Raw genomic sequence first — 23427 nt, forward strand, 5'->3', positions numbered from 1 at the left:
GAGTAATTCTGTCAGTGAGTGAGGTATCGAGTGTTTCTGTCAGTGAGTGAGGTATCGAGTGTTTCTGTCAGTGAGTGAGGTATGGAGTGTTTCTGTCAGTGAGTGAGGTATCGAGTGATTCTGTCAGTGAGTGAGGTAATGAGTGTTTGTGTCAGAGAGTGATGTATCGAGTGATTCTGTCAGTGAGTGAGGTATCGAGTGTTTCTGTCAGTGAGTGAGATATTGAGTGATTCTGTCAGTGAGTGAGGTATCGAGTGATTCTGTCAGTGAGTGAGGTATCGAGTGATTCTGTCAGTGAGTGAGGTATCGAGTGATTCTGTCAGTGAGTGAGGTATCGAGTGATTCTGTCAGTGAGTGAGGTATCGAGTGATTCTGTCAGTGAGTGAGGTATGGAGTGATTCTGTCAGTGAGTGAGGTATCGAGTGATTCTGTCAGTGAGTGAGGTATCGAGTGATTCTGTCAGTGAGTGAGGTATCGAGTGATTCTGTCAGTGAGTGAGGTATCGAGTGATTCAGTCAGTGAGTGAGGTATCGGGTGATTCTGTCAGTGAGTGAGGTATCGGGTGATTCTGTCAGTGAGTGAGGTAACGAGTGATTCTGTCAGTGAGTGAGGTATCGAGTGATTCCGTAAGTGAGTGAGGTATCGAGTGATTCTGTCAGTGAGTGAGATATTGAGTGATTCTGTCAGAGAGTGAGGTATCGAGTGTTTCTGTCAGAGAGTGAGGTATCGAGTGTTTCTGTCAGTGAGTGAGGTATCGGGTGATTCTGTCAGTGAGTGAGGTATCGGGTGATTCTGTCAGTGAGTGAGGTAACGAGTGATTCTGTCAGTGAGTGAGGTAACGAGTGATTCTGTCAGTGAGTGAGGTATCGAGTGATTCCGTAAGTGAGTGAGGTATCGAGTGATTCTGTCAGTGAGTGAGATATTGAGTGTTTCTGTCAGAGAGTGAGGTATCGAGTGTTTCTGTCAGTGAGTGAGGTATCGAGTGTTTCTGTCAGTGAGTGAGGTAATGAGTGTTCCTGTCAGTGAGTGAGGTATTGAGTGATTCTGTCAGTGAGTGAGGTAATGAGTGTTTCTGTCTGTCAGTGAGGTATTGAGTGATTCTGTCAGTGAGTGAGGTATCGAGTGATTCTGTGTGAGTGAGGTATCGAGTGATTCTGTGTGAGTGAGGTTTCGAGTGTTTCTGTCAGTGAGTGAGGTATCGGGTGATTCTGTCAGTGAGTGAGTTATCGAGTGTTTCTGTCAGAGAGTGATGTATCGAGTGTTTCTCTCAGTGAGTGAGGTATCGGGTGATTCTGTCAGTGAGTGAGGTATTGAGTGATTCTGTCAGTGAGTGAGGTATCGAGTGTATCTGTCAGTGAGTGAGGTATTGAGTGATTCTGTCAGTGAGTGAGGTATCGAGTGATTTTGTCAGTGAGTGAGGTATCGAGTGATTGTGTCAGTGAGTGAGGTATCGAGTGTTTCTGTCAGTGAGTGAGGTATTGAGTGATTCTGTCAGTGAGTGAGGTATCGGGTGATTCTGTCAGTGAGTGAGGTATTGAGTGATTCTGTAAGTGAGTGAGGTATTGAGTGATTCTGTCAGTGAGTGAGGTATCGAGTGATTCTGTCAGTGAGTGAGGTATTGAGTGATTCTGTCAGTGAGTGAGGTATCGAGTGATTCTGTCAGTGAGTGAGGTATTGAGTGATTTTGTCAGTGAGTGAGGTATCGAGTGTTTCTGTCAATGAATGAGGTAATGAGTGTTTCTGTCAGAGAGTGAGGTATCAAGTGTTTCTGTCAGTGAGTGAGGTTTTGAGTGTTTCTGTCAGAGAGTGAGGTATCGAGTGATTCTGTCAGTGTTTGAAGTAACGAGTTATTCTGTCAGTGAATGAGGTTTTGAGTTTCTGTCAGTGAGTGAGGTATCGAGTGTTTCTGTCAGTGAGTGAGGTATCGAGTGTTTCTGTCAGTGAGTGAGGTATTGAGTGATTCTGTCAGTGAGTGAGGTATCGAGTGTTTCTGTCAGTGAGTGAGGTATTGAGTGATTCTGTCAGTGAGTGAGGTATCGAGTGTTTCTGTCAGTGAGTGAGGTTTTGAGTTTCTGTCAGTGAGTGAGGTATCGAGTGTTTCTGTCAGTGAGTGAGATATCGAGTGTTTCTGTCAGTGAGTGAGGTATTGAGTGATTTTGTCAGTGAGTGAGGTAACGAGTGATTCTGTCAGTGAGTGAGGTATCGAGTGTTTCTGTCAGTGAGTGAGGTATTGAGTGATTCTGTCAGTGAGTGAGGTATCGAGTGTTTCTGTCAGTGAGTGAGGTATCGAGTGATTCTGTCAGTGAGTGAGGTATCGAGTGATTCTGTCAGTGAGTGAGGTATCGAGTGATTCTGTCAGTGAGTGAGGTATAGTGTTTCTGTCAGTGAGTGAGGTATCGAGTGTTTCTGACAGTGAGTGAGATTTTGAGTTTCTGTCAGTGAGTGAGGTATCGAGTGTTTCTGTCAGTGAGTGAGGTATTGAGTGTTTCTGTCAGTGAGTGAGGTATCGAGTGATTCTGTCTGTGAGTGAGGTATTGAGTGTTTCTGTCAGTCAGTGAGGTATCGGGTGATTCTGTCAGTGAGTGAGGTATCGGGTGATTCTGTCAGTGAGTGAGGTATTGAGTGATTCTGTCAGTGAGTGAGGTATCGAGTGTTTCTGTCAGTGAGTGAGGTATCGAGTGTTTCTGTCAGTGAGTGAGGTATGGAGTGTTTCTGTCAGTGAGTGAGGTATCGAGTGATTCTGTCAGTGAGTGAGGTATCGAGTGATTCTGTCAGTGAGTGAGGTTTCGAGTGTTTCTGTCAGTGAGTGAGGTATCGAGTGTTTCTGTCAGTGAGTGAGGTATCGAGTGATTCTGTCAGTGAGTGAGGTATCGAGTGATTCTGTCAGTGAGTGAGGTATCGAGTGATTCTGTCAGTGAGTGAGGTATCGAGTGATTCTGTCAGTGAGTGAGGTATCGAGTGATTCTGTCAGTGAGTGAGGTATCGAGTGATTCTGTCAGTGAGTGAGGTATGGAGTGATTCTGTCAGTGAGTGAGGTATCGAGTGATTCTGTCAGTGAGTGAGGTATCGAGTGATTCTGTCAGTGAGTGAGGTATCGAGTGATTCTGTCAGTGAGTGAGGTATCGAGTGATTCAGTCAGTGAGTGAGGTATCGGGTGATTCTGTCAGTGAGTGAGGTATCGGGTGATTCTGTCAGTGAGTGAGGTAACGAGTGATTCTGTCAGTGAGTGAGGTAACGAGTGATTCTGTCAGTGAGTGAGGTATCGAGTGATTCCGTAAGTGAGTGAGGTATCGAGTGATTCTGTCAGTGAGTGAGATATTGAGTGATTCTGTCAGAGAGTGAGGTATCGAGTGTTTCTGTCAGAGAGTGAGGTATCGAGTGTTTCTGTCAGTGAGTGAGGTATCGGGTGATTCTGTCAGTGAGTGAGGTATCGGGTGATTCTGTCAGTGAGTGAGGTAACGAGTGATTCTGTCAGTGAGTGAGGTAACGAGTGATTCTGTCAGTGAGTGAGGTATCGAGTGATTCCGTAAGTGAGTGAGGTATCGAGTGATTCTGTCAGTGAGTGAGATATTGAGTGATTCTGTCAGAGAGTGAGGTATCGAGTGTTTCTGTCAGAGAGTGAGGTATCGAGTGTTTCTGTCAGTGAGTGAGGTATCGAGTGTTTCTGTCAGTGAGTGAGGTAATGAGTGTTTCTGTCTGTCAGTGAGGTATTGAGTGATTCTGTCAGTGAGTGAGGTATCGAGTGATTCTGTCAGTGAGTGAGGTAACGAGTGATTCTGTCAGTGAGTGAGGTAACGAGTGATTCTGTCAGTGAGTGAGGTATCGAGTGATTCCGTAAGTGAGTGAGGTATCGAGTGATTCTGTCAGTGAGTGAGATATTGAGTGATTCTGTCAGAGAGTGAGGTATCGAGTGTTTCTGTCAGAGAGTGAGGTAATGAGTGTTCCTGTCAGTGAGTGAGGTATTGAGTGATTCTGTCAGTGAGTGAGGTAATGAGTGTTTCTGTCTGTCAGTGAGGTATTGAGTGATTCTGTCAGTGAGTGAGGTATCGAGTGATTCTGTGTGAGTGAGGTATTGAGTGATTCTGTCAGTGAGTGAGGTTTCGAGTGTTTCTGTCAGTGAGTGAGTTATCGGGTGATTCCGTCAGGGAGTGAGGTATCGAGTGATTCTGTGTGAGTGAGGTTTCGAGTGTTTCTGTCAGTGAGTGAGGTATCGGGTGATTCTGTCAGTGAGTGAGTTATCGAGTGTTTCTGTCAGAGAGTGATGTATCGAGTGTTTCTCTCAGTGAGTGAGGTATCGGGTGATTCTGTCAGTGAGTGAGGTATTGAGTGATTCTGTCAGTGAGTGAGGTATCGAGTGTATCTGTCAGTGAGTGAGGTATTGAGTGATTCTGTCAGTGAGTGAGGTATCGAGTGATTTTGTCAGTGAGTGAGGTATCGAGTGATTGTGTCAGTGAGTGAGGTATCGAGTGTTTCTGTCAGTGAGTGAGGTATTGAGTGATTCTGTCAGTGAGTGAGGTATCGGGTGATTCTGTCAGTGAGTGAGGTATTGAGTGATTCTGTAAGTGAGTGAGGTATTGAGTGATTCTGTCAGTGAGTGAGGTATCGAGTGATTCTGTCAGTGAGTGAGGTATTGAGTGATTCTGTCAGTGAGTGAGGTATCGAGTGATTCTGTCAGTGAGTGAGGTATTGAGTGATTTTGTCAGTGAGTGAGGTATCGAGTGTTTCTGTCAATGAATGAGGTAATGAGTGTTTCTGTCAGAGAGTGAGGTATCAAGTGTTTCTGTCAGTGAGTGAGGTTTTGAGTGTTTCTGTCAGAGAGTGAGGTATCGAGTGATTCTGTCAGTGTTTGAAGTAACGAGTTATTCTGTCAGTGAATGAGGTTTTGAGTTTCTGTCAGTGAGTGAGGTATCGAGTGTTTCTGTCAGTGAGTGAGGTATCGAGTGTTTCTGTCAGTGAGTGAGGTATTGAGTGATTCTGTCAGTGAGTGAGGTATCGAGTGTTTCTGTCAGTGAGTGAGGTATTGAGTGATTCTGTCAGTGAGTGAGGTATCGAGTGTTTCTGTCAGTGAGTGAGGTTTTGAGTTTCTGTCAGTGAGTGAGGTATCGAGTGTTTCTGTCAGTGAGTGAGATATCGAGTGTTTCTGTCAGTGAGTGAGGTATTGAGTGATTTTGTCAGTGAGTGAGGTAACGAGTGATTCTGTCAGTGAGTGAGGTATCGAGTGTTTCTGTCAGTGAGTGAGGTATTGAGTGATTCTGTCAGTGAGTGAGGTATCGAGTGTTTCTGTCAGTGAGTGAGGTATCGAGTGATTCTGTCAGTGAGTGAGGTATCGAGTGATTCTGTCAGTGAGTGAGGTATCGAGTGATTCTGTCAGTGAGTGAGGTATAGTGTTTCTGTCAGTGAGTGAGGTATCGAGTGTTTCTGACAGTGAGTGAGATTTTGAGTTTCTGTCAGTGAGTGAGGTATCGAGTGTTTCTGTCAGTGAGTGAGGTATTGAGTGTTTCTGTCAGTGAGTGAGGTATTGAGTAATTCTGTCAGTGTGTGAGGGAACGAGTGATTCTGTCAGTGAGTGAGGTAATGAGTGTTTCTGTCAGTGAGTGAGGTATTGAGTGTTTCTGTCAGTGAGTGAGGTATCGATTGTTTCTGTCAGTGAGTGAGGTATTGAGTGATTCTGTCAGTGAGTGAGGTATCGAGTGTTTCTGTCAGTGAGTGAGGTATTGAGTGATTCTGTCAGTGAGTGAGGTATTGAGTGTTTCTGTCAGTGAGTGAGGTTTTGAGTTTCTGTCAGTGAGTGAGGTATCGAGTGTTTCTGTCAGTGAGTGAGGTATCGAGTGTTTCTGTCAGTGAGTGAGATATCGAGTGTTTCTGTCAGTGAGTGAGGTATTGAGTGATTTTGTCAGTGAGTGAGGTCACGAGTGATTCTGTCAGTGAGTGAGGTATCGAGTGTTTCTGTCAGTGAGTGAGGTATTGAGTGATTCTGTCAGTGAGTGAGGTATCGAGTGTTTCTGTCAGTGAGTGAGGTATCGAGTGATTCTGTCAGTGAGTGAGGTATCGAGTGATTCTGTCAGTGAGTGAGGTATCGAGTGATTCTGTCAGTGAGTGAGGTATCGAGTGATTCTGTCAGTGAGTGAGGTCTGGAGTGATTCTGTCAGTGAGTGAGGTATCGAGTGATTCTGTCAGTGAGTGAGGTATCGAGTGATTCTGTCAGTGAGTGAGGTATCGAGTGATTCTGTCAGTGAGTGAGGTATCGAGTGATTCAGTCAGTGAGTGAGGTATCGGGTGATTCTGTCAGTGAGTGAGGTATCGGGTGATTCTGTCAGTGAGTGAGGTAACGAGTGATTCTGTCAGTGAGTGAGGTAACGAGTGATTCTGTCAGTGAGTGAGGTATCGAGTGATTCCGTAAGTGAGTGAGGTATCGAGTGATTCTGTAAGTGAGTGAGATATTGAGTGATTCTGTCAGAGAGTGAGGTATCGAGTGTTTCTGTCAGAGAGTGAGGTATCGAGTATTTCTGTCAGTGAGTGAGGTATCGAGTGTTTCTGTCAGTGAGTGAGGGAATGAGTGTTTCTGTCAGTGAGTGAGGTATTGAGTGATTCTGTCAGTGAGTGAGGTAATGAGTGTTTCTGTCAGTCAGTGAGGTATTGAGTGATTCTGTCAGTGAGTGAGGTATCGAGTGATTCATTGTGAGTGAGTTATTGAGTGATTCTGTCAGTGAGTGAGGTTTCGAGTATTTCTGTCAGTGAGTGAGGTATCGATTGATTCTGTCAGTGAGTGAGGTATCGGGTGATTCTGTCAGTGAGTGAGGTATCGAGTGTTTCTGTCAGTGAGTGAGGTATCGAGTGATTCTGTCAGTGAGTGAGGTATCGAGTGATTCTGTCAGTGAGTGAGGTATCGGGTGATTCTGTCTGTGAGTGATGTATCGGGTGATTCTGTCAGTGAGTGAGGTTTTGAGTGATTCTGTCAGTGAGTGAGGTTTCGAGTGTTTCTGTCAGTGAGTGAGGTATCGGGTGTTTCTGTCAGTGAGTGAGGTATCGAGTGTTTCTGTCAGTGAGTGAGGTATGGAGTGTTTCTGTCAGTGAGTGAGGTATCGAGTGATTCTGTCAGTGAGTGAGGTAATGAGTGTTTCTGTCAGAGAGTGATGTATCGAGTGTTTCTGTCAGTGAGTGAGGTATCGGGTGATTCTGTCAGTGAGTGAGGTATTGAGTGATTCTGTCAGTGAGTGAGGTAATGAGTGTTTCTGTCAGAGAGTGATGTATCGAGTGTTTCTCTCAGTGAGTGAGGTATCGGGTGATTCTGTCAGTGAGTGAGGTATTGAGTGATTCTGTCAGTGAGTGAGGTATCGAGTGTATCTGTCAGTGAGTGAGGTATTGAGTGATTCTGTCAGTGAGTGAGGTATCGAGTGATTTTGTCAGTGAGTGAGGTTTCGAGTGATTCTGTCAGTGAGTGAGGTATCGAGTGTTTCTGTCAGTGAGTGAGGTATTGAGTGATTCTGTCAGTGAGTGAGGTATCGGGTGATTCTGTCAGTGAGTGAGGTATTGAGTGATTCTGTCAGTGAGTGAGGTATTGAGTGATTCTGTCAGTGAGTGAGGTATTGAGTGATTCTGTCAGTGAGTGAGGTATCGAGTGATTCTGTCAGTGAGTGAGGTATTGAGTGATTTTGTCAGTGAGTGAGGTATCGAGTGTTTCTGTCAATGAATGAGGTTTTGAGTTTCTGTCAGTGAGTGAGGTATCGAGTGATTCTGTCAGTGAGTGAGGTATGGAGTGATTCTGTCAGTGAGTGAGGTAACGAGTTATTCTGTCAGTGAGTGAGGTATCGAGTGTTTCTGTCAGTGAGTGAGGTATTGAGTGATTCTGTCAGTGAGTGAGGTATTGAGTGTTTCATATCAGTGAGTGAGGTATTGAGTGATTCTGTCAGTGAGTGAGGTATCGAGTGATTCTGTCAGTGAGTGAGGTATCGAGTGATTCTGTCAGTGAGTGAGGTATCGAGTGATTCTGTCAGTGAGTGAGGTAACGAGTGATTCTGTCAGTGAGTGAGGTAACGAGTGATTCTGTCAGTGAGTGAGGTATCGAGTGATTCCGTAAGTGAGTGAGGTATCGAGTGATTCTGTCAGTGAGTGAGATATTGAGTGATTCTGTCAGTGAGTGAGGTATCGAGTGATTCTGTCTGTGAGTGAGGTATTGAGTGTTTCTGTCAGTCAGTGAGGTATCGGGTGATTCTGTCAGTGAGTGAGGTATCGAGTATTTCTGTCAGTGAGTGAGGTATCGGGTGATTCTGTCAGTGAGTGAGGTATCGAGTAATTCTGTCAGTGAGTGAGGTATCGAGTGTTTCTGTCAGTGAGTGAGGTATCGAGTGTTTCTGTCAGTGAGTGAGGTATGGAGTGTTTCTGTCAGTGAGTGAGGTATCGAGTGATTCTGTCAGTGAGTGAGGTAATGAGTGTTTGTGTCAGAGAGTGATGTATCGAGTGATTCTGTCAGTGAGTGAGGTATCGGGTGATTCGGTCAGTGAGCGAGGTATTGAGTGATTCTCTCAGTGAGTGAGGTAATGAGTGTTTCTGTCAGTCAGTGAGGTATTGAGTGATTCTGTCAGTCAGTGAGGTATTGAGTGATTCTGTCAGTGAGTGAGGTATCGAGTGATTCTGTCTGTGAGTGAGGTATTGAGTGTTTCTGTCAGTGAGTGAGGTATCGGGTGATTCTGTCAGTGAGTGAGGTATCGAGTATTTCTGTCAGTGAGTGAGGTATCGGGTGATTCTGTCAGTGAGTGAGGTATTGAGTGATTCTGTCAGTGAGTGAGGTATCGAGTGTTTCTGTCAGTGAGTGAGGTATCGAGTGTTTCTGTCAGTGAGTGAGGTATGGAGTGTTTCTGTCAGTGAGTGAGGTATCGAGTGATTCTGTCAGTGAGTGAGGTATCGAGTGATTCTGTCAGTGAGTGAGGTTTCGAGTGTTTCTGTCAGTGAGTGAGGTATCGAGTGTTTCTGTCAGTGAGTGAGGTATTGAGTGATTCTGTCAGTGAGTGAGGTATCGAGTGATTCTGTCAGTGAGTGAGGTATCGAGTGATTCTGTCAGTGAGTGAGGTATCGAGTGATTCTGTCAGTGAGTGAGGTATCGAGTGATTCTGTCAGTGAGTGAGGTATCGAGTGATTCTGTCAGTGAGTGAGGTATGGAGTGATTCTGTCAGTGAGTGAGGTATCGAGTGATTCTGTCAGTGAGTGAGGTATCGAGTGATTCTGTCAGTGAGTGAGGTATCGAGTGATTCTGTCAGTGAGTGAGGTATCGAGTGATTCAGTCAGTGAGTGAGGTATCGGGTGATTCTGTCAGTGAGTGAGGTATCGGGTGATTCTGTCAGTGAGTGAGGTAACGAGTGATTCTGTCAGTGAGTGAGGTAACGAGTGATTCTGTCAGTGAGTGAGGTATCGAGTGATTCCGTAAGTGAGTGAGGTATCGAGTGATTCTGTCAGTGAGTGAGATATTGAGTGATTCTGTCAGAGAGTGAGGTATCGAGTGTTTCTGTCAGAGAGTGAGGTATCGAGTGTTTCTGTCAGTGAGTGAGGTATCGGGTGATTCTGTCAGTGAGTGAGGTATCGGGTGATTCTGTCAGTGAGTGAGGTAACGAGTGATTCTGTCAGTGAGTGAGGTAACGAGTGATTCTGTCAGTGAGTGAGGTATCGAGTGATTCCGTAAGTGAGTGAGGTATCGAGTGATTCTGTCAGTGAGTGAGATATTGAGTGATTCTGTCAGAGAGTGAGGTATCGAGTGTTTCTGTCAGAGAGTGAGGTATCGAGTGTTTCTGTCAGTGAGTGACGTATCGAGTGTTTCTGTCAGTGAGTGAGGTAATGAGTGTTCCTGTCAGTGAGTGAGGAATTGAGTGATTCTGTCAGTGAGTGAGGTAATGAGTGTTTCTGTCTGTCAGTGAGGTATTGAGTGATTCTGTCAGTGAGTGAGGTATCGAGTGATTCTGTGTGAGTGAGGTATTGAGTGATTCTGTCAGTGAGTGAGGTATCGGGTGATTCTGTCAGTGAGTGAGGTAATGAGTGTTTCTGTCTGTCAGTGAGGTATTGAGTGATTCTGTCAGTGAGTGAGGTATCGAGTGATTCTGTGTGAGTGAGGTATTGAGTGATTCTGTCAGTGAGTGAGGTTTCGAGTGTTTCTGTCAGTGAGTGAGTTATCGGGTGATTCCGTCAGGGAGTGAGGTCTCGAGTGATTCTGTGTGAGTGAGGTTTCGAGTGTTTCTGTCAGTGAGTGAGGTATCGGGTGATTCTGTCAGTGAGTGAGTTATCGAGTGTTTCTGTCAGAGAGTGATGTATCGAGTGTTTCTCTCAGTGAGTGAGGTATCGGGTGATTCTGTCAGTGAGTGAGGTATTGAGTGATTCTGTCAGTGAGTGAGGTATCGAGTGTATCTGTCAGTGAGTGAGGTATTGAGTGATTCTGTCAGTGAGTGAGGTATCGAGTGATTTTGTCAGTGAGTGAGGTATCGAGTGATTGTGTCAGTGAGTGAGGTATCGAGTGTTTCTGTCAGTGAGTGAGGTATTGAGTGATTCTGTCAGTGAGTGAGGTATCGGGTGATTCTGTCAGTGAGTGAGGTATTGAGTGATTCTGTCAGTGAGTGAGGTATCGAGTGATTCTGTCAGTGAGTGAGGTATTGAGTGATTCTGTCAGTGAGTGAGGTATCGAGTGATTCTGTCAGTGAGTGAGGTATTGAGTGATTTTGTCAGTGAGTGAGGTATCGAGTGTTTCTGTCAATGAATGAGGTAATGAGTGTTTCTGTCAGAGAGTGAGGTATCAAGTGTTTCTGTCAGTGAGTGAGGTTTTGAGTGTTTCTGTCAGAGAGTGAGGTATCGAGTGATTCTGTCAGTGTTTGAAGTAACGAGTTATTCTGTCAGTGAATGAGGTTTTGAGTTTCTGTCAGTGAGTGAGGTATCGAGTGTTTCTGTCAGTGAGTGAGGTATCGAGTGTTTCTGTCAGTGAGTGAGGTATTGAGTGATTCTGTCAGTGAGTGAGGTATCGAGTGTTTCTGTCAGTGAGTGAGGTATTGAGTGATTCTGTCAGTGAGTGAGGTATCGAGTGTTTCTGTCAGTGAGTGAGGTTTTGAGTTTCTGTCAGTGAGTGAGGTATCGAGTGTTTCTGTCAGTGAGTGAGATATCGAGTGTTTCTGTCAGTGAGTGAGGTATTGAGTGATTTTGTCAGTGAGTGAGGTAACGAGTGATTCTGTCAGTGAGTGAGGTATCGAGTGTTTCTGTCAGTGAGTGAGGTATTGAGTGATTCTGTCAGTGAGTGAGGTATCGAGTGTTTCTGTCAGTGAGTGAGGTATCGAGTGATTCTGTCAGTGAGTGAGGTATCGAGTGATTCTGTCAGTGAGTGAGGTATCGAGTGATTCTGTCAGTGAGTGAGGTATAGTGTTTCTGTCAGTGAGTGAGGTATCGAGTGTTTCTGACAGTGAGTGAGATTTTGAGTTTCTGTCAGTGAGTGAGGTATCGAGTGTTTCTGTCAGTGAGTGAGGTATTGAGTGTTTCTGTCAGTGAGTGAGGTATTGAGTGTTTCTGTCAGTGAGTGAGGTATTGAGTAATTCTGTCAGTGTGTGAGGGAACGAGTGATTCTGTCAGTGAGTGAGGTAATGAGTGTTTCTGTCAGTGAGTGAGGTATTGAGTGTTTCTGTCAGTGAGTGAGGTATCGATTGTTTCTGTCAGTGAGTGAGGTATTGAGTGATTCTGTCAGTGAGTGAGGTATCGAGTGTTTCTGTCAGTGAGTGAGGTATTGAGTGATTCTGTCAGTGAGTGAGGTATTGAGTGTTTCTGTCAGTGAGTGAGGTTTTGAGTTTCTGTCAGTGAGTGAGGTATCGAGTGTTTCTGTCAGTGAGTGAGGTATCGAGTGTTTCTGTCAGTGAGTGAGATATCGAGTGTTTCTGTCAGTGAGTGAGGTATTGAGTGATTTTGTCAGTGAGTGAGCTCACGAGTGATTCTGTCAGTGAGTGAGGTATCGAGTGTTTCTGTCAGTGAGTGAGGTATTGAGTGATTCTGTCAGTGAGTGAGGTATCGAGTGTTTCTGTCAGTGAGTGAGGTATCGAGTGATTCTGTCAGTGAGTGAGGTATCGAGTGATTCTGTCAGTGAGTGAGGTATCGAGTGATTCTGTCAGTGAGTGAGGTATCGAGTGATTCTGTCAGTGAGTGAGGTCTGGAGTGATTCTGTCAGTGAGTGAGGTATCGAGTGATTCTGTCAGTGAGTGAGGTATTGAGTGATTCTGTCAGTGAGTGAGGTATTGAGTGATTCTGTCAGTGAGTGAGGTATCGAGTGATTCTGTCAGTGAGTGAGGTATTGAGTGATTTTGTCAGTGAGTGAGGTATCGAGTGTTTCTGTCAATGAATGAGGTTTTGAGTTTCTGTCAGTGAGTGAGGTATCGAGTGATTCTGTCAGTGAGTGAGGTATGGAGTGATTCTGTCAGTGAGTGAGGTAACGAGTTATTCTGTCAGTGAGTGAGGTATCGAGTGTTTCTGTCAGTGAGTGAGGTATTGAGTGATTCTGTCAGTGAGTGAGGTATTGAGTGTTTCATATCAGTGAGTGAGGTATTGAGTGATTCTGTCAGTGAGTGAGGTATCGAGTGATTCTGTCAGTGAGTGAGGTATCGAGTGATTCTGTCAGTGAGTGAGGTATCGAGTGATTCTGTCAGTGAGTGAGGTAACGAGTGATTCTGTCAGTGAGTGAGGTAACGAGTGATTCTGTCAGTGAGTGAGGTATCGAGTGATTCCGTAAGTGAGTGAGGTATCGAGTGATTCTGTCAGTGAGTGAGATATTGAGTGATTCTGTCAGTGAGTGAGGTATCGAGTGATTCTGTCTGTGAGTGAGGTATTGAGTGTTTCTGTCAGTCAGTGAGGTATCGGGTGATTCTGTCAGTGAGTGAGGTATCGAGTATTTCTGTCAGTGAGTGAGGTATCGGGTGATTCTGTCAGTGAGTGAGGTATCGAGTAATTCTGTCAGTGAGTGAGGTATCGAGTGTTTCTGTCAGTGAGTGAGGTATCGAGTGTTTCTGTCAGTGAGTGAGGTATGGAGTGTTTCTGTCAGTGAGTGAGGTATCGAGTGATTCTGTCAGTGAGTGAGGTAATGAGTGTTTGTGTCAGAGAGTGATGTATCGAGTGATTCTGTCAGTGAGTGAGGTATCGGGTGATTCGGTCAGTGAGCGAGGTATTGAGTGATTCTCTCAGTGAGTGAGGTAATGAGTGTTTCTGTCAGTCAGTGAGGTATTGAGTGATTCTGTCAGTCAGTGAGGTATTGAGTGATTCTGTCAGTGAGTGAGGTATCGAGTGATTCTGTCTGTGAGTGAGGTATTGAGTGTTTCTGTCAGTGAGTGAGGTATCGGGTGATTCTGTCAGTGAGTGAGGTATCGAGTATTTCTGTCAGTGAGTGAGGTATCGGGTGATTCTGTCAGTGAGTGAGGTATTGAGTGATTCTGTCAGTGAGTGAGGTATCGAGTGTTTCTGTCAGTGAGTGAGGTATCGAGTGTTTCTGTCAGTGAGTGAGGTATGGAGTGTTTCTGTCAGTGAGTGAGGTATCGAGTGATTCTGTCAGTGAGTGAGGTATCGAGTGATTCTGTCAGTGAGTGAGGTTTCGAGTGTTTCTGTCAGTGAGTGAGGTATCGAGTGTTTCTGTCAGTGAGTGAGGTATTGAGTGATTCTGTCAGTGAGTGAGGTATCGAGTGATTCTGTCAGTGAGTGAGGTATCGAGTGATTCTGTCAGTGAGTGAGGTATCGAGTGATTCTGTCAGTGAGTGAGGTATCGAGTGATTCTGTCAGTGAGTGAGGTATCGAGTGATTCTGTCAGTGAGTGAGGTATGGAGTGATTCTGTCAGTGAGTGAGGTATCGAGTGATTCTGTCAGTGAGTGAGGTATCGAGTGATTCTGTCAGTGAGTGAGGTATCGAGTGATTCTGTCAGTGAGTGAGGTATCGAGTGATTCAGTCAGTGAGTGAGGTATCGGGTGATTCTGTCAGTGAGTGAGGTATCGGGTGATTCTGTCAGTGAGTGAGGTAACGAGTGATTCTGTCAGTGAGTGAGGTAACGAGTGATTCTGTCAGTGAGTGAGGTATCGAGTGATTCCGTAAGTGAGTGAGGTATCGAGTGATTCTGTCAGTGAGTGAGATATTGAGTGATTCTGTCAGAGAGTGAGGTATCGAGTGTTTCTGTCAGAGAGTGAGGTATCGAGTGTTTCTGTCAGTGAGTGAGGTATCGGGTGATTCTGTCAGTGAGTGAGGTATCGGGTGATTCTGTCAGTGAGTGAGGTAACGAGTGATTCTGTCAGTGAGTGAGGTAACGAGTGATTCTGTCAGTGAGTGAGGTATCGAGTGATTCCGTAAGTGAGTGAGGTATCGAGTGATTCTGTCAGTGAGTGAGATATTGAGTGATTCTGTCAGAGAGTGAGGTATCGAGTGTTTCTGTCAGAGAGTGAGGTATCGAGTGTTTCTGTCAGTGAGTGACGTATCGAGTGTTTCTGTCAGTGAGTGAGGTAATGAGTGTTCCTGTCAGTGAGTGAGGTATTGAGTGATTCTGTCAGTGAGTGAGGTAATGAGTGTTTCTGTCTGTCAGTGAGGTATTGAGTGATTCTGTCAGTGAGTGAGGTATCGAGTGATTCTGTGTGAGTGAGGTATTGAGTGATTCTGTCAGTGAGTGAGGTTTCGAGTGTTTCTGTCAGTGAGTGAGTTATCGGGTGATTCCGTCAGGGAGTGAGGTCTCGAGTGATTCTGTGTGAGTGAGGTTTCGAGTGTTTCTGTCAGTGAGTGAGGTATCGGGTGATTCTGTCAGTGAGTGAGTTATCGAGTGTTTCTGTCAGAGAGTGATGTATCGAGTGTTTCTCTCAGTGAGTGAGGTATCGGGTGATTCTGTCAGTGAGTGAGGTATTGAGTGATTCTGTCAGTGAGTGAGGTATCGAGTGTATCTGTCAGTGAGTGAGGTATTGAGTGATTCTGTCAGTGAGTGAGGTATCGAGTGATTTTGTCAGTGAGTGAGGTATCGAGTGATTGTGTCAGTGAGTGAGGTATCGAGTGTTTCTGTCAGTGAGTGAGGTATTGAGTGATTCTGTCAGTGAGTGAGGTATCGGGTGATTCTGTCAGTGAGTGAGGTATTGAGTGATTCTGTCAGTGAGTGAGGTATCGAGTGATTCTGTCAGTGAGTGAGGTATTGAGTGATTCTGTCAGTGAGTGAGGTATCGAGTGATTCTGTCAGTGAGTGAGGTATTGAGTGATTTTGTCAGTGAGTGAGGTATCGAGTGTTTCTGTCAATGAATGAGGTAATGAGTGTTTCTGTCAGAGAGTGAGGTATCAAGTGTTTCTGTCAGTGAGTGAGGTTTTGAGTGTTTCTGTCAGAGAGTGAGGTATCGAGTGATTCTGTCAGTGTTTGAAGTAACGAGTTATTCTGTCAGTGAATGAGGTTTTGAGTTTCTGTCAGTGAGTGAGGTATCGAGTGTTTCTGTCAGTGAGTGAGGTATCGAGTGTTTCTGTCAGTGAGTGAGGTATTGAGTGATTCTGTCAGTGAGTGAGGTATCGAGTGTTTCTGTCAGTGAGTGAGGTATTGAGTGATTCTGTCAGTGAGTGAGGTATCGAGTGTTTCTGTCAGTGAGTGAGGTTTTGAGTTTCTGTCAGTGAGTGAGGTATCGAGTGTTTCTGTCAGTGAGTGAGATATCGAGTGTTTCTGTCAGTGAGTGAGGTATTGAGTGATTTTGTCAGTGAGTGAGGTAACGAGTGATTCTGTCAGTGAGTGAGGTATCGAGTGTTTCTGTCAGTGAGTGAGGTATTGAGTGATTCTGTCAGTGAGTGAGGTATCGAGTGTTTCTGTCAGTGAGTGAGGTATCGAGTGATTCTGTCAGTGAGTGAGGTATCGAGTGATTCTGTCAGTGAGTGAGGTATCGAGTGATTCTGTCAGTGAGTGAGGTATAGTGTTTCTGTCAGTGAGTGAGGTATCGAGTGTTTCTGACAGTGAGTGAGATTTTGAGTTTCTGTCAGTGAGTGAGGTATCGAGTGTTTCTGTCAGTGAGTGAGGTATTGAGTGTTTCTGTCAGTGAGTGAGGTATTGAGTGTTTCTGTCAGTGAGTGAGGTATTGAGTAATTCTGTCAGTGTGTGAGGGAACGAGTGATTCTGTCAGTGAGTGAGGTAATGAGTGTTTCTGTCAGTGAGTGAGGTATTGAGTGTTTCTGTCAGTGAGTGAGGTATCGATTGTTTCTGTCAGTGAGTGAGGTATTGAGTGATTCTGTCAGTGAGTGAGGTATCGAGTGTTTCTGTCAGTGAGTGAGGTATTGAGTGATTCTGTCAGTGAGTGAGGTATTGAGTGTTTCTGTCAGTGAGTGAGGTTTTGAGTTTCTGTCAGTGAGTGAGGTATCGAGTGTTTCTGTCAGTGAGTGAGGTATCGAGTGTTTCTGTCAGTGAGTGAGATATCGAGTGTTTCTGTCAGTGAGTGAGGTATTGAGTGATTTTGTCAGTGAGTGAGCTCACGAGTGATTCTGTCAGTGAGTGAGGTATCGAGTGTTTCTGTCAGTGAGTGAGGTATTGAGTGATTCTGTCAGTGAGTGAGGTATCGAGTGTTTCTGTCAGTGAGTGAGGTATCGAGTGATTCTGTCAGTGAGTGAGGTATCGAGTGATTCTGTCAGTGAGTGAGGTATCGAGTGATTCTGTCAGTGAGTGAGGTATCGAGTGATTCTGTCAGTGAGTGAGGTCTGGAGTGATTCTGTCAGTGAGTGAGGTATCGAGTGATTCTGTCAGTGAGTGAGGTATCGAGTGATTCTGTCAGTGAGTGAGGTATCGAGTGATTCTGTCAGTGAGTGAGGTATCGAGTGATTCAGTCAGTGAGTGAGGTATCGGGTGATTCTGTCAGTGAGTGAGGTATCGGGTGATTCTGTCAGTGAGTGAGGTAACGAGTGATTCTGTCAGTGAGTGAGGTAACGAGTGATTCTGTCAGTGAGTGAGGTATCGAGTGATTCCGTAAGTGAGTGAGGTATCGAGTGATTCTGTAAGTGAGTGAGATATTGAGTGATTCTGTCAGAGAGTGAGGTATCGAGTGTTTCTGTCAGAGAGTGAGGTATCGAGTATTTCTGTCAGTGAGTGAGGTATCGAGTGTTTCTGTCAGTGAGTGAGGGAATGAGTGTTTCTGTCAGTGAGTGAGGTATTGAGTGATTCTGTCAGTGAGTGAGGTAATGAGTGTTTCTGTCAGTCAGTGAGGTATTGAGTGATTCTGTCAGTGAGTGAGGTATCGAGTGATTCATTGTGAGTGAGTTATTGAGTGATTCTGTCAGTGAGTGAGGTTTCGAGTATTTCTGTCAGTGAGTGAGGTATCGATTGATTCTGTCAGTGAGTGAGGTATCGGGTGATTCTGTCAGTGAGTGAGGTATCGAGTGTTTCTGTCAGTGAGTGAGGTATCGAGTGATTCTGTCAGTGAGTGAGGTATCGAGTGATTCTGTCAGTGAGTGAGGTATCGGGTGATTCTGTCTGTGAGTGATGTATCGGGTGATTCTGTCAGTGAGTGAGGTTTCGAGTGTTTCTGTCAGTGAGTGAGGTATCTAGTGTTTCTGTCAGTGAGTGAGGTATCGAGTGTTTCTGTCAGTGAGTGAGGTATCGGGTGATTCTGTCAGTGAGTGAGGTTTCGAGTGTTTCTGTCAGTGAGTGAGGTTTTGAGTGATTCTGTCAGTGAGTGAGGTTTCGAGTGTTTCTGTCAGTGAGTGAGGTATCGGGTGATTCTGTCAGTGAGTGAGGTAATGAGTGTTTCTGTCAGAGAGTGATGTATCGAGTGTTTCTCTCAGTGAGTGAGGTATCGGGTGATTCTGTCAGTGAGTGAGGTATTGAGTGATTCTGTCAGTGAGTGAGGTATCGAGTGTATCTGTCAGTGAGTGAGGTATTGAGTGATTCTGTCAGTGAGTGAGGTATCGAGTGATTTTGTCAGTGAGTGAGGTTTCGAGTGATTCTGTCAGTGAGTGAGGTATCGAGTGTTTCTGTCAGTGAGTGAGGTATTGAGTGATTCTGTCAGTGAGTGAGGTATCGGGTGATTCTGTCAGTGAGTGAGGTATTGAGTGATTCTGTCAGTAAGTGAGGTATTGAGTGATTCTGTCAGTGAGTGAGGTATTGAGTGATTCTGTCAGTGAGTGAGGTATCGAGTGATTCTGTCAGTGAGTGAGGTATTGAGTGATTTTGTCAGTGAGTGAGGTATCGAGTGTTTCTGTCAATGAATGAGGTTTTGAGTTTCTGTCAGTGAGTGAGGTATCGAGTGATTCTGTCAGTGAGTGAGGTATGGAGTGATTCTGTCAGTGAGTGAGGTAACGAGTTATTCTGTCAGTGAGTGAGGTATCGAGTGTTTCTGTCAGTGAGTGAGGTATTGAGTGATTCTGTCAGTGAGTGAGGTATTGAGTGTTTCATATCAGTGAGTGAGGTATTGAGTGATTCTGTCAGTGAGTGAGGTATCGAGTGATTCTGTCAGTGAGTGAGGTATCGAGTGATTCTGTCAGTGAGTGAGGTATCGAGTGATTCTGTCAGTGAGTGAGGTATCGAATGATTCTGTCAGTGAGTGAGGTATCGAGTGTTTCTGTCAGTGAGTGAGGTTTTGAGTTTCTGTCAGTGAGTGAGGTATCGTGTTTCTGTCAGTGAGTGAGGTTTTGAGTTTCTGTCAGTGAGTGAGGTATAGTGTTTCTGTCAGTGAGTGAGGTATCGAGTGTTTCTGTCAGTGAGTGAGGTTTTGAGTTTCTGTCAGTGAGTGAGGTATCGAGTGTTTCTGTCAGTGAGTGAGGTATTGAGTGTTTCTGTCAGTGAGTGAGGTATCGAGTGTTTCTGTCAGTGAGTGAGGTATTGAGTGATTCTGTCAGTGTGTGAGGTAACGAGTGATTCTGTCAGTGAGTGAGGTAATGAGTGTTTCTGTCAGTGAGTGAGGTATTGAGTGTTTCTGTCAGTGAGTGAGGTATCGAGTGTTTCTGTCAGTGAGTGAGGTATTGAGTGATTCTGTCAGTGAGTGAGGTAACGAGTGATTCTGTCAGTGAGTGAGGTAACGAGTGATTCTGTCAGTGAGTGAGGTATCGAGTGTTTCTGTCAGTGAGTGAGGTATTGAGTGATTCTGTCAGTGAGTGAGGTATCGAGTGTTTCTGTCAGTGAGTGAGGTATTGAGTGATTCGGTCAGTGAGTGAGGTATCGAGTGTTTCTGTCAGTGAGCGAGGTTTTGAGTTTCTGTCAGTGAGTGAGGTATCGAGTGTTTCTGTCAGTCAGTGAGGTATTGAGTGATTCTGTCAGTGAGTGAGATATCGAGTGTTTCTGTCAGTGAGTGAGGTATTGAGTGATTTTGTCAGTGAGTGAGGTAACGAGTGATTCTGTCAGTGAGTGAGGTATCGAGTGTTTCTGTCAGTGAGTGAGGTATCGAGTGATTTTGTCAGTGAGTGAGGTATCGAGTGTTTCTGTCAGTGAGTGAGGTATCGAGTGATTCTTTCAGTGAGTGAGGTATCGAGTGATTCTGTCAGTGAGTGAGGTATCGAGTGATTCTGTCAGTGAGTGAGGTATCGAGTGATTCTGTCAGTGAGTGAGGTATCGAGTGATTCTGTCAGTGAGTGAGGTATCGAGTGATTCTGTCAGTGAGTGAGGTATCGAGTGATTCTGTCAGTGAGTGAGGTATCGAGTGATTCTGTCAGTGAGTGAGGTATCGAGTGATTCAGTCAGTGAGTGAGGTATCGGATGATTCTGTCAGTGAGTGAGGTATCGGGTGATTCTGTCAGTGAGTGAGGTAACGAGTGATTCTGTCAGTGAGTGAGGTAACGAGTGATTCTGTCAGTGAGTGAGGTAACGAGTGATTCTGTCAGTGAGTGAGGTATCGAGTGATTCTGCAAGTGAGTGAGGTATCGAGTGATTCTGTAAGTGAGTGAGGTATCGAGTGATTCTGTCAGAGAGTGAGGTATCGAGTGTTTCTGTCAGTGAGTGAGGTATCGAGTGTTTCTGTCAGTGAGTGAGGTAATGAGTGTTTCTGTCAGTGAGTGAGGTATTGAGTGATTCTCTCAGTGAGTGAGGTAATGAGTGTTTCTGTCAGTCAGTGAGGTATTGAGTGATTCTGTCAGTGAGTGAGGTATAGGGTGATTCTGTCAGTGAGTGAGGTTTCGAGTGATTCTGTCAGTGAGTGAGGTATCGGGTGATTCTGTCAGTGAGTGAGGTTTCGAGTGTTTCTGTCAGTGAGTGAGGTTTCGAGTGATTCTGTCAGTGAGTGAGGTTTCGAGTGTTTCTGTCAGAGAGTGATGTATCGAGTGTTTCTCTCAGTGAGTGAGGTATCGGGTGATTCTGTCAGTGAGTGAGTTAATGAGTGATTCTGTCAGTGAGTGAGGTATCGAGTGTATCTGTCAGTGAGTGAGGTATTGAGTGATTCTGTCAGTGAGTGAGGTATCGAGTGATTCTGTCAGTGAGTGAGGTATTGAGTGATTTTGTCAGTGAGTGAGGTATCGAGTGATTCTGTCAGTGAGTGAGGTATTGAGTGATTCTGTCAGTGAGTGAGGTATCGAGTGATTCTGTCAGTGAGTGAGGTATTGAGTGATTCTGTCAGTGAGTGAGGTATCGAGTGATTCTGTCAGTGAGTGAGGTATTGAGTGATTTTGTCAGTGAGTGAGGTATCGAGTGTTTCTGTCAATGAATGAGGTAATGAATGTTTCTGTCAGAGAGTGAGGTATCGAGTGTTTCTGTCAGTGAGAGAAGTTTTGAGTTTCTGTCAGTGAGTGAGGTATCGAGTGTTTCTGTCAGTGAGTGAGGTATCGAGTGTTTCTGTCAGTGAGTGAGATATCGAGTGTTTCTGTCAGTGAGTGAGGTATCGAGTTTTTCTGTCAGTGAGTGAGGTATCGAGTGTTTCTGTCAGTGAGTGAGGTATTGAGTGATTCTGTCAGTGAGTGAGGTATCGAGTGTTTCATGTCAGTGAGTGAGGTATTGAGTGATTCTGTCAGTGAGTGAGGTATCGAGTGATTCTGTCAGTGAGTGAGGTATCGAGTGATTCTGTCAGTGATTGAGGTATCGAGTGATTCTGTCAGTGAGTGAGGTATCGAGTGATTCTGTCAGTGAGAGGTATCGGGTGATTCTGTCAGTGAGTGAGGTATCGAGTGATTCTGTCAGTGAGTGAGGTAACGAGTGATTCTGTCAGTGAGTGAGGTAACGAGTGATTCTGTCAGTGAGTGAGGTATCGAGTGATTCTGTAAGTGAGTGAGGTATCGAGTGATTCTGTCAGTGAGTGAGGTATCGAGTGATTCTGTCAGTGAGTGAGGTATCGAGTGATTCTGTCAGTGAGTGAGGTATCGAGTGTTTCTGTCAGTGAGTGAGGTATCAAGTGATTCTGTCAGTGAGTGAGGTATCGAGTGATTCTGTCAGTGAGTGAGGTATCGTGTGATTCTGTCAGTGAGTGAGGTTTCGAGTATTTCTGTCAGTGAGTGAGGTATCGAGTGATTCTGTCAGTGATTGAGGTATCGAGTGATTCTGTCAGTGAGTGAGGTATCGAGTGATTCTGTCAGTGAGTGAGGTATCGAGTGATTCTGTCAGTGAGTGAGGTATTAAGTGTTTCTGTCAGTGAGTGAGGTATCGAGTGATTCTGTCAGTGAGTGAGGTATCGAGTATTTCTGTCAGTGAGTGAGGTTTCGAGTGATTCTGTCAGTGAGTGAGGTATCGAGTGTTTCTGTCAGTGAGTGAGGTATCGGGTGATTCTGTCAGTGAGTGAGGTATCGAGTGAATCTGTCAGTGAGTGAGGTATCGAGTGTTTCTGTCAGTCAGTGAGGTATCGGGTGTTTCTGTCAGTGAGTGAGGTATCGAGTGTTTCTGTCAGTGAGTGAGGTATGGAGTGTTTCTGTCAGTGAGTGAGGTATCGAGTGATTCTGTCAGTGAGTGAGGTAATGAGTGTTTCTGTCAGAGAGTGATGTATCGAGTGTTTCTGTCAGTGAGTGAGGTATCGGGTGATTCTGTCAGTGAGTGAGGTATTGAATGATTCTGTCAGTGAGTGAGGTATTGAGTGTTTCTGTCAGAGAGTGATGTATCGAGTGTTTCTGTCAGTGAGTGAGGTATCGGGTGATTCTGTCAGTGAGTGAGGTATTGAGTGATTCTGTCAGTGAGTGAGGTATTGAGTGATTCTGTAATTGAGTGAGGTATCGAGTGATTCTGTCAGTGAGTGAGGTATCGAGTGATTCTGTCAGTGAGTGAGGTATCGAGTGATTCTGTAAGTGAGTGAGGTATCGAGTGTTTCTGTCAGTGAGTGAGGTATCGAGTGATTCTGTCAGAGAGTGAGGTATCGAGTGTTTCTGTCTGAGAGTGAGGTATCGAGTGTTTCTGTCAATGAGTGAGGTATCGAGTGTTTCTGTCAGTGAGTGAGGTAATGAGTGTTTCTGTCAGTGAGTGAGGTATTGAGTGATTCTGTCAGTGAGTGAGGTAATGAGTGTATCTGTCAGTCAGTGAGGTATTGAGTGATTCTGTCAGTGAGTGAGGTATTGAGTGATTCTGTCAGTGAGTGAGGTATCGAGTGATTCTGTCTGTGAGTGAGGTATTGAGTGTTTCTGTCAGTGAGTGAGGTATCGGGTGATTCTGTCAGTGAGTGAGGTATCGAGTATTTCTGTCAGTGAGTGAGGTATCGGGTGATTCTGTCAGTGAGTGAGGTATCGAGTAATTCTGTCAGTGAGTGAGGTATCGAGTGTTTCTGTCAGTGAGTGAGGTATCGAGTGTTTCTGTCAGTGAGTGAGGTATGGAGTGTTTCTGTCAGTGAGTGAGGTATCGAGTGATTCTGTCAGTGAGTGAGGTAATGAGTGTTTGTGTCAGAGAGTGATGTATCGAGTGATTCTGTCAGTGAGTGAGGTATCGGGTGATTCTGTCAGTGAGCGAGGTATTGAGTGATTCTCTCAGTGAGTGAGGTAATGAGTGTTTCTGTCAGTCAGTGAGGTATTGAGTGATTCTGTCAGTCAGTGAGGTATTGAGTGATTCTGTCAGTGAGTGAGGTATCGAGTGATTCTGTCTGTGAGTGAGGTATTGAGTGTTTCTGTCAGTGAGTGAGGTATCGGGTGATTCTGTCAGTGAGTGAGGTATCGAGTATTTCTGTCAGTGAGTGAGGTATCGGGTGATTCTGTCAGTGAGTGAGGTATTGAGTGATTCTGTCAGTGAGTGAGGTATCGAGTGTTTCTGTCAGTGAGTGAGGTATCGAGTGTTTCTGTCAGTGAGTGAGGTATGGAGTGTTTCTGTCAGTGAGTGAGGTATCGAGTGATTCTGTCAGTGAGTGAGGTATCGAGTGATTCTGTCAGTGAGTGAGGTTTCGAGTGTTTCTGTCAGTGAGTGAGGTATCGAGTGTTTCTGTCAGTGAGTGATGTATTGAGTGATTCTGTCAGTGAGTGAGATATTGAGTGTTTCTGTCAGTGAGTGAGGTTTCGAGTGATTCTGACAGTGAGTGAGGTATCGAGTGTTTCTGTCAGTGAGTGAGGTATCGGGTGATTCTGTC

This window comes from Heptranchias perlo, chromosome 9, assembly GCF_035084215.1.
Source record: "Heptranchias perlo isolate sHepPer1 chromosome 9, sHepPer1.hap1, whole genome shotgun sequence".
NCBI lineage: Eukaryota > Metazoa > Chordata > Chondrichthyes > Hexanchiformes > Hexanchidae > Heptranchias > Heptranchias perlo.